At 40.9% G+C, this 9,300-nt stretch overlaps 1 long non-coding RNA gene across 1 annotated transcript; it reads left to right on the top strand.

Moving 5' to 3' along the window:
- The first annotated feature begins 1,504 nt into the window (after positions 1 to 1,504).
- LOC102550182 (uncharacterized) lies at positions 1,505 to 8,899 on the top strand. The gene is made up of 2 exons (XR_005494236.2): positions 1,505 to 6,591; positions 7,745 to 8,899. It is a non-coding gene; the product is annotated as an uncharacterized LOC102550182 (long non-coding RNA).
- The last annotated feature ends 401 nt before the right edge of the window (positions 8,900 to 9,300 follow it).

The following is a 9,300-nucleotide window of genomic DNA, read 5'->3' on the forward strand; positions in this document are numbered from 1 at the left end:
CCTCCTCTTCCTCCTCCTCCTTTTCCTCATTCTTCTTCGTCCTCTTTCTCCTCCTCCTCATTCTTCTTTCTCCTCTTCCTCCTCCTCCTTGTCCTCCTCTTTTGTCTTCTCCTCCTTCAATGTGCAGACTGAAATACTCAAGTCCATAGCAGGAGTTGCAGTTGTTAAACATGCTCATTCATGCTCTGTTAACCAGACAGAAGCTGCTTTTATTGCAATGCCTGTGGGAAGACAACCTACTTGAAATACTCTGGACCAAAGGAAGAGTTTGAGATATACCAAGTATTTGAAGAGCACAAGATATTAGTACTTTAGTCCAGCCTCCATAGGACATAAGAAGACTGAAGATGAAGACATTCCCCTCTCCTCCTGGCTAGCTGACTGCTATTCCAATCCTATATTAGCTAACTAACACCCCTCCTTCCTTACTCTCTGTCTTACACTGACATGTTGTACAGACGTCTCTTGAATGTGTGTCAGTCCCACTTTCCTAAGATAGAAGCCTCCAAGGGCATGGCAGAAACCAAGGCTTGGTCGTAAGACACCGACATTTTCTCTCATCTTTTTCTCTCCTCCTTCCCACCTTTAGTCTTTTTTCTTCCTTCTTTCAGCCTGCATTATGATCTGAGGGAGTTCTGCTCTCCCAGGGCTATCCCTGAGAATCCCTATGGCAGATCACTCAGGCACAGGACTTCTGATCATGTCTTCAGAGATGATGTGATTTGATAAATGTTTGGCATTTTTAAAGTTATTAAATTTTGTGTTAATTTTTATTACACAAATAATACAATGATTTAAATTCTATTAAAAGAATGTCAAGGCTAATTGGGTTTATGCATATACATTTTAAAGGTACTGACTTCATGGGAGCTTTGTGTCATCATGTGTGGTCTTGATATATGATGTGAAAACTATCACTACAGCATAGAGGTTTATGAACTATATTAACATCATAAACATTAGCATACTTGAAAGAGTGGAAACATTGTCTCAGACCCTTGTTTACAGAAGTGAATTGATTCAAACTTCAATAGAAAGAAAAGCCATGGTTTGCTCTTTCTATAATCATATATAAATATTTACAATGTACGTACTTCCACACATATGCACATATAAACATAGACTCCTAAATGTTTTGTGTTCTAGTAGAAATTACATTATTAAACGTATGTATAAACTAAAGTCTGACTTACCATAAACAATGAAAAAACATTGCATATTAATGTTTTTTTTTTTGTACCAGGAAGCCATGTTGTTTCATGTTTTAAAAATCCACCTATTTACAACTCAGTGCTTAGCTGACGAATTGAAAATGAAGTCCCTTTCTCCAACAGGGTCGCAAGGATAAGTTAACCAACGCTGGTACTGGTTTGTGTGGGTGGAAGAGGCATTTAGTAAATGACCGCCATATACCAATTACTAGAAAAATGCATGAAGTTACTTCATAATTTAAGGAAAGTTTCACCTGGACCAGGTTAGGGTTAGGGTTAGGGTTAGGGTTAGGGTTAGGGTTAGGGTTAGGGTTAGGGTTAGGGTTAGGGTTAGGGTTAGGGTTAGGGTTAGGGTTACTACTTAATTCTTACTCCCTGCAAAGACACTGCAGGATTTGGTGCTCTTACTGTTTGGCTGGAGGCGTCCATGCTGGATTAGAGGGCGATTCCATAGGCCCTCATTTCCATGTTTCTTTTGACAGTCCACAGGATGCTGCTGATGGAGTGGGGGAACCAAACCCAAACCAAAACTAAACCACCATGAAGAGAATCAATTTGTGTGGTGGCAATTGTTCTCACACTTGGGGTCAGGACCATTCTTATTATCTTATATTTAAAACTCTTTTTAAAGAGTTTTTTTTCATTCCGTGAAGGTTTTTTTTTTAAATTTTTCATTATATATTTCTTTACTTACATAGTTTATTCCCCTTCCCAATTTCCTGTCCATAAGCCCCCATTCCCTCCCCTCCCCTCCCCTCCCCCTCCCTCATAGGGTATTCCCCCTATACATCCCCCTTATTGCTCTCCCCCACATTCCCCTGCACTGGGGGTCCAACCTTGGCAAGACCAAGGGCTTCCCCTTCCACTGGTGACCCATCAAGGCTATTCTCTGCTACATATGCAGTTGGACCCCTGGGTCAGTCCATGTATAGTCTTTCAGTAGTGGTTTAGTCCCTGGAAGCTCTGGTGGGTTGGCATTGTTGTTCTTATGGGGTTGCATAAAACTCTTCAACTCTTTCAATACTTCCTCTAATTCCCCCCAAGGGGGTCCTATTCTCAGTTCGGTGGTTTGCTGTTAGCACTGGCCTCTGTATTGGACGTGCTCTGGATGTGTCTCTCAGGAGAGATCTATATCTGGTCCCTTTTCACGTGCATATTTTAGCTTCATCGATCTTATCTAGTTTTGGTGGCTGTATATGTATGGGCCACATGTGGGTCAATTCTGTGAAGGTTTTATCTGTACTTTTCAGCTTTGTCTGCAATGGAAAGGCATGTCTAGTCTTAATTAGTCCCTTTCACTGGACTCCATCACATGAGTGGGCGGCACTGTTTTAGATAAATGAAGGGGACAAAATCCTGGTAATGCTACACTTTAGAATATAAAAGATTACCAGATATAGAAGATTTGGTCTACAAAAAAACCCAAAAAACAAACACCAAAACAACAGAACAACAACAACAACAGAACATTTTACCACCAGGAGCCTGTGACAATCCCTAGAAAGATTTATATCAGTGTTTAGATGTGAATTTACTTGTTCTCTAAGAACTCAGATTTGAACTCTCAACATGTACTATGCGGATTCTGTGATACTCTACAAAGTTTCTTATTCACAAAATACAACACTAGTTTGTTCTTTGCTAATGAAACTTGAATAAAGCAAAACATCTGAATGAAGAAATCTCAGGATAGTATGTGCTTTTTTTAAGACAAGCATTTACAGAAAGAACCGAGTACTATTGGTTTCTGGTATGTAATTCCAGCTTTTTAGTAATAGGCTAATCATGATCTTATCCTTGATGTCAACCATCTTGCTGGCTTATTGGCCCTGCTTCAAACATGGTTAGACTAAGATCTTCACCAGGATTAACACTTAGCTTCTAGGACTGTAGAGAGATTGAGTGTCACACTTCTAAGTGCTTTTCTGAGTAGCTTGTATGCGTGGATGGGGTGGGATGTTTAAATGGATGGCATTTGTTCTACATATATGAATTTTGGAAATTGTGGAGTTTTATTTTTCTTTTCACTTCTTTTCCTTTCCTTTCCTTTCTTCTCTTCTTTTCCTTCCTGCCTTCCTTCCTTCCCTCTTATTAATTTTTGTCTATGTTAAGTACATTTTAGCCATCTTCAGACACACCAGAAGAGGGCATCAGATCCCATTAAAAATGGTCGTGAGCCACCATGTGGTTGCTGGGAATTGAACTCAGGACCTCTGCAAGAGCAGTCAGTGCTCTTAACCGCTGAGCCATCTCTCCGGCCCCTGCAGTTTCTTGTATCTTCTATGTAGTTTTATGATCTAAAAGCTGATGACGAAATAGGAAAAAGTAGAGTATACATCATTCCTCTCTTAAAATACAAGATGATTTCTTATGAGGTTCTTCCTATTACTGTTGAATATGCTCACCAACAGTGGATAGTGTAGTTCGAATTATGAAATAGCAGGTTTCTGTGTCACTAGATATTAACTCATAAGCAGGCAACTGTGTCTTAGGAGATTCAGTTCTGTTTCTTATACATAAAATAAAATAGTCAGGTAATAACACAGTTTTACCCAAATGTAGCTCTTTGGATGGGCCAAGTCATCAGAGGAAAGGTGAAAGAAAGTCAGTGAAGGGCATGGTAGGGATAGACCCAAGAATGTCAAGAAGCCAGAGTGTCCTCACTCCAAACACTGTTTCTAAAGAGAGAGGCTGAAAAGCCTTTACAAACGAGAGGAAGACACCAGGATTCTGGGTCAAAGATAAGCAGAGACTCCAGACCAAACCAGATATCTAAACAGTTCTTTCTCAGAATTCCAGTGTCTGCCCCTGATTGAGTTTATCGGAGCAAATCCATGTGGATTCCTATGACTTATTTTAGGGGATACATTAGTAACAGAAATAATAGTAAAAATACTCTTACCATGCTGAGTAAAATTTTAATGGTGTATCCACTTCTTAATTTCTTAGGCTTTTGTTTTTTTTGTTTCGTTGGAGGCGGGGCCTTAATTTAGTCAAGACCAATCTGACCAATCTGCCCGCCTTGCTGTAGTACAGACTGACTTTGGGTTCATAGAAATGCTGCTACCTCTGTTTCCCGAGTGCTGGGGTTATGGTAGAGAGGCCCATGCCAAGAGTAACTCTCCATTGCTCTAATTTATTAAAATCATATAAAACCTGTGTAAATTCGGTAATTGCTCTTGTGTCACTAAAGGTGAGACCGCTAAGTCTCAGGGAATGTAAAGACTGCACAGTGAAGGAAAGGCAGACCTGGAGCTTGAGACCACTGTCTATCTGTCTCTAGTCTTATGCTTCCAAGTGTTTTGGTCTGGCCTGGGTTGACATAGTGTAACTCACCCTCAGCTCCTTACCCTGCCTTTCATTGGCACCAGCATTGGGAAGACCAATAGTTAGAGTTCAAACCAAAAATGCTAAGTGAATAGTTCAATAATTGGTGTTTGCCAAAGTGGTTTTTCTCTCCAGCCCCCTTTTAGACACAGCCCAACTACAGTGTTTTAATTGCACAGCATTTGAATATAATTTCACTCTATTTATAATTAAAACAATCGAATAAACCAGGAAGTAGAAGGCTATTTGAAGAGCAACCAGTAGTCATAAATCTGTCAAGACCAAGTAAAGGATGCAGCACACCAAAAAGACAAACCTTTATGTTTTGCCAAATATTGAAACATACAAAAATCCCTAATGCACGAACCATGTATCTTTAAGAAACAGTGATGACATGGGCTATTTTGACAGTTCTTCAAATACCCTTTTTTGGAGTTCTTTCTTTCTGTGACGATCCTAAACCACGAACGACCCATGCCTTGTCCCAAACACCATTAGGTACCACAGATAATGTAGACTTCAGTATTTAACTCAGGAAACATTTGTTCTTATGAGAAGTGAGATTGGTTTCCTTGATTTAGAAATTATAAACAATTATCCAAGTTCTGTGAGATTTGGTATTGTCCTGTGTGTATTTTTTGTTGAAATAATACCTTTTCAACCAACTTTTTGGGAAGACACAGTGAAGTGACAAATGGACTACTTTGGACACTAAAGATATTTGAGGATATCTACCTTTAAGAAATATTGTGATAAAGTAGCTGAACTATTTAGATGCAAACGAAATCATGCAACACCCTTCCTTAGATATTTTTGTTACGCTAGTGTATTGGTCTTGTGATTGTGTAACAAGCTTTCTGTTCTTCTGGAGTGTTCACTGCTGATATTTACCCTCGTTAAAGACAATCAGTTACTATTTCCTCATGACGCACCTCCTTAACTGATCCCTGAGTTGCAGATGCTATGCTCCTAGGTTCTGACGTGGAATCCGCAGAAGGAAATCAGATACAGTTGGTGATGTGTGATAAGACGGTGTTCACAGAGACATTAATAACAGAGCTGAGCTGTGGCAGATGAACACATACTTTCCAGGTGAAAAGACAGAGACAACGAAGTGGAACAGCTTGGCATGCATCTCTGCTGTAAAACCCCTCACGGCATACAAGTGACTTCTATTCAATGTGGCATGAATGGCAAGTAAATGAAGGCTTTCAGTGTAATGAGTTTGAAAAGGCTAACGGGAGGTTCCTGGACCAGAGGCTCACAAGTTAAGGGGATTGCAGCTTACCACTTGCCTATCAAAAGTGTATGACTAACAGCAGGAAGGATGAGCAGATTCGTGTATCAGAAGAATACGGGATGGAGTATGGGCAGATGTGCCTTGGGGAAGAAGCTGTAAGGCACAGGGTACAACTTGGAAAAGATCACTGTCTGTGAGCACGGTCATGTGACCTTTACTTTGTACTAGACAAGGTGGCTGGGCGCTGCCCAGGTGGTCTGCAAGCAGATTCAAGGCCCGATATCCAAGTGGGAGCTGATGAAAGTGAGAAGGGCTATCTAAATGGTGGGCTGATATCTTTGATATTATTCTGGGAGGAATCATGGGAACATTGGAATAGTGATGAGGTCCTTCTAGTCTTTAATTAGTTTAATTCATAGTCCTTGGGAGATATGCAGGTTTGATGTCCAGTGGAGATGTGAGTTTGGAACTCAGGATAAAGGTCTTAGAGGTGTCAGCAAAAGCCCTCTCCATGAGATGGAACCCATCGCTGACACTGCTTGGGTGACAAGAACATGAGATTAGTTGTGTCAGAGACCTAAGGTAAGACCAAATACTGCTGTTCTGCTATAGGAAATTAGCAATAAAATGCCTTCTAATGATGTTCTGCTATACTCATAGACCAGCCCCTTGCTCAGACATCATCAAAAAAGTTTTTTTCTGCAGCAGATGGAACAAATACAGAGGCCCACAACTGGACAATGTGCACACACAATCAAGGTGTCGCTATCAAATCTCTCCCCTCAAAGCTCAGGAAACCCTGCTGAAGAGGAGGTAGGAAGCTTGTAAGAGCCAGGTGAGATTTAAGATGAGAAGGAAATGGGGCCTTCTAAATGCAGCAGGACAGACACACATAAACTCACACATACTGTGGCCATGTGCACAGGGTCTGTCTGCATGGATCTAATCCAGACGGGGTCCCAGCGCTGAAAGGAAGAGTGGGCACAGGCTCACATCCCTCACACAGAAGTTATCTTCAATTGATAACTGCTTGCATAGCAAAAAATATAGGGTTTTGTTTTTCTTTTTGTTTCTATTTTTGTTTTTCTCCCAATGGAGTCTCCCTGGGTATACAAACCATTCTTAAATTCAAGCCCCATGCCCAGCAGTAGATGGCTAACACAAACTGAACTCAGTGGTGTTGTGAGAGGTTATTTGTTCCACCATGCTGTGAAGGAGCATCTTAGGGTTTTAGCCTTACAGATACACACACACACACACACACACACACACACACACACACACACATACAGACACAGACACACATAGACACACACATACAGACACAGACACACATAGACACACACACAGAGACACACAGACACACACACAGACACACACACACACAAACACACACACAGACACACACACAAACACACACAGACACACACACAGACACACACACACAAACAGACACACACACAGACACACAGACACACACACAGACACATATAGACACACACACAAACAGACACACACACAGACACACAGACACACAGACTCACAGACACACAGACACACATAGACACCCACCCACAGACACACATACAGACACAGACACACATAGACACACACACACAGACACACAGACACACATAGACACACACACAGACACACACACAGACACACACAGATGCACAGACAAACATATAGACATACAAACACAGACACACACACACACAGACACACACACAGACACACACAGATGCACAGACAAACATATAGACATACAAACACAGACACACACAGACACAGACGCACACACACAGACACATATAATGGTTTCTAGTTTTGTGTTTTTAAAGGATTTTTTCATGTGCAAACATGTGTGTCTCCGTATGTGTTTCTTGTGTATTTTTTTGAAATATTTTTCTTTGATTTTTACATATTCTAAATTGTTTTTACTTTTACTTTCTTTACTTTTTAGGTGCTTATTTGTTTTCTAATAACACAGAGAAAGAAAGAGTCTGGATTTCAGTGGGAGGACTTGGGAGGGAAACCATAATCAGAATACAGTGTATTAAAAAAATTCAACAAATACAATAGAAAAAGAAGAACTATCAGCAATACATTGGATAATATGATTCAGGACTGGTATGAAGAGTAATTGCCAAATAAACTCCACAAAACCCAAACCGAACCAAACCAAACCAAACCTAAAACTCTCACTAAAGATGAGGAAAGGAACCAGAACTGACAAAGAAGAGATTTAAGAAGCTACCCAGAGATTTATCATTATGAGTGCCAAGAAGGTCATTGGCTATTTTCACAACTCTTATCAGGCATTCAATCAATTCTGGAAGAAAGACTAAAAATACATGGTTGCTGTGTATGTTTGATGTATGTAGGGCTGCCTGCTTGTCTGCATGGGTATCATGCGTGTGCAGTGCTCATGGAGGCAAGAAGAGGAAAGTGGATACCTTAGGACTGGAGTTGTGGGCAGTTGTGAGCCATCACCTAAGATTTGAGAACTGAACTGAGGCCCCTGCAAGAACAGCAAGTGCTTCTCAACTCCTAGCAACCTCTCCATCCTGACTGTATGCATTTTGAGGGAGACACGTATCTGGAAATGCTTGGAGCTCAGGAGAAACCCCAGCTGTTTGGATTCAGGATGCTCTTCGGTTCTTCCCTTTGAACGCTGCCCACACTCTCTCTTGATCAGTCACTAGTATTTTGTGACATTCACAAGACTCCTTGTTTGTGAGCACATTTCTCTCTCAAAAATCATTTAATTATTTTATACATGAAGAAAATTGTTCTTCAACAGGAAAAATGAGACCAGGCATGGAATAGGAAAACTAGAAGAGAACTATACTGTACTGGTTGACTGTGTGTGTCAACTTGACACAAGCTGGATCAAGGGTGGGGGGGGGCCCACTGTAGGTGGTGCCATTCCTGGATTGGTAGTCCTGGGTTCTATAAGAAAGCAAGCTGAGCAAGCCAGGGGAAGCAAGCCAGCAGCACCCTCCATGGCCTCTGCATCAGCTCCTGCTTCCTGACCTACCTGAGTTCCAGTTCTGAGTTCCTTTGGTGATGAATAGCAATGTGGAAGTGTAAGCTGAATAAACTCCTTTCCAACTTGCTTCTTGGTCATGATGTTTTGTGCATGAGTAGAAACCCTGACTAAGACACGTGGCTTATAATTTAACAAAGGATTTGGAGATTTTCATAGTGGGGAACCTTATAAGTGTGAACAGAGCATCAGGATCAATCAGTTTACACTGAAGCCCATTTTGCATGTAATCAACTTCCAACCAACGTTTCCTCAACTGAAAAGGCAAACAAATGTTTCCTGGACACAACAACCTAGGCACATATGGTGCCATGTTGAGTAAAGGAATAGAGTGCAAATTTAGTATTATATTGTAATTTCATAAGTGCCACTAGAAAAAGAATAGAAGACCCTGCTACATTGTGGTTGCAGTCTCAAATGATTTCCGAACTCGTACTTCATTACAAGAAGAATGTCAGGTACTGAAGCTC

The sequence above is a fragment of the Rattus norvegicus genome, chromosome 15 (assembly GCF_036323735.1).
Source record: "Rattus norvegicus strain BN/NHsdMcwi chromosome 15, GRCr8, whole genome shotgun sequence".
Taxonomy (NCBI): domain Eukaryota; kingdom Metazoa; phylum Chordata; class Mammalia; order Rodentia; family Muridae; genus Rattus; species Rattus norvegicus.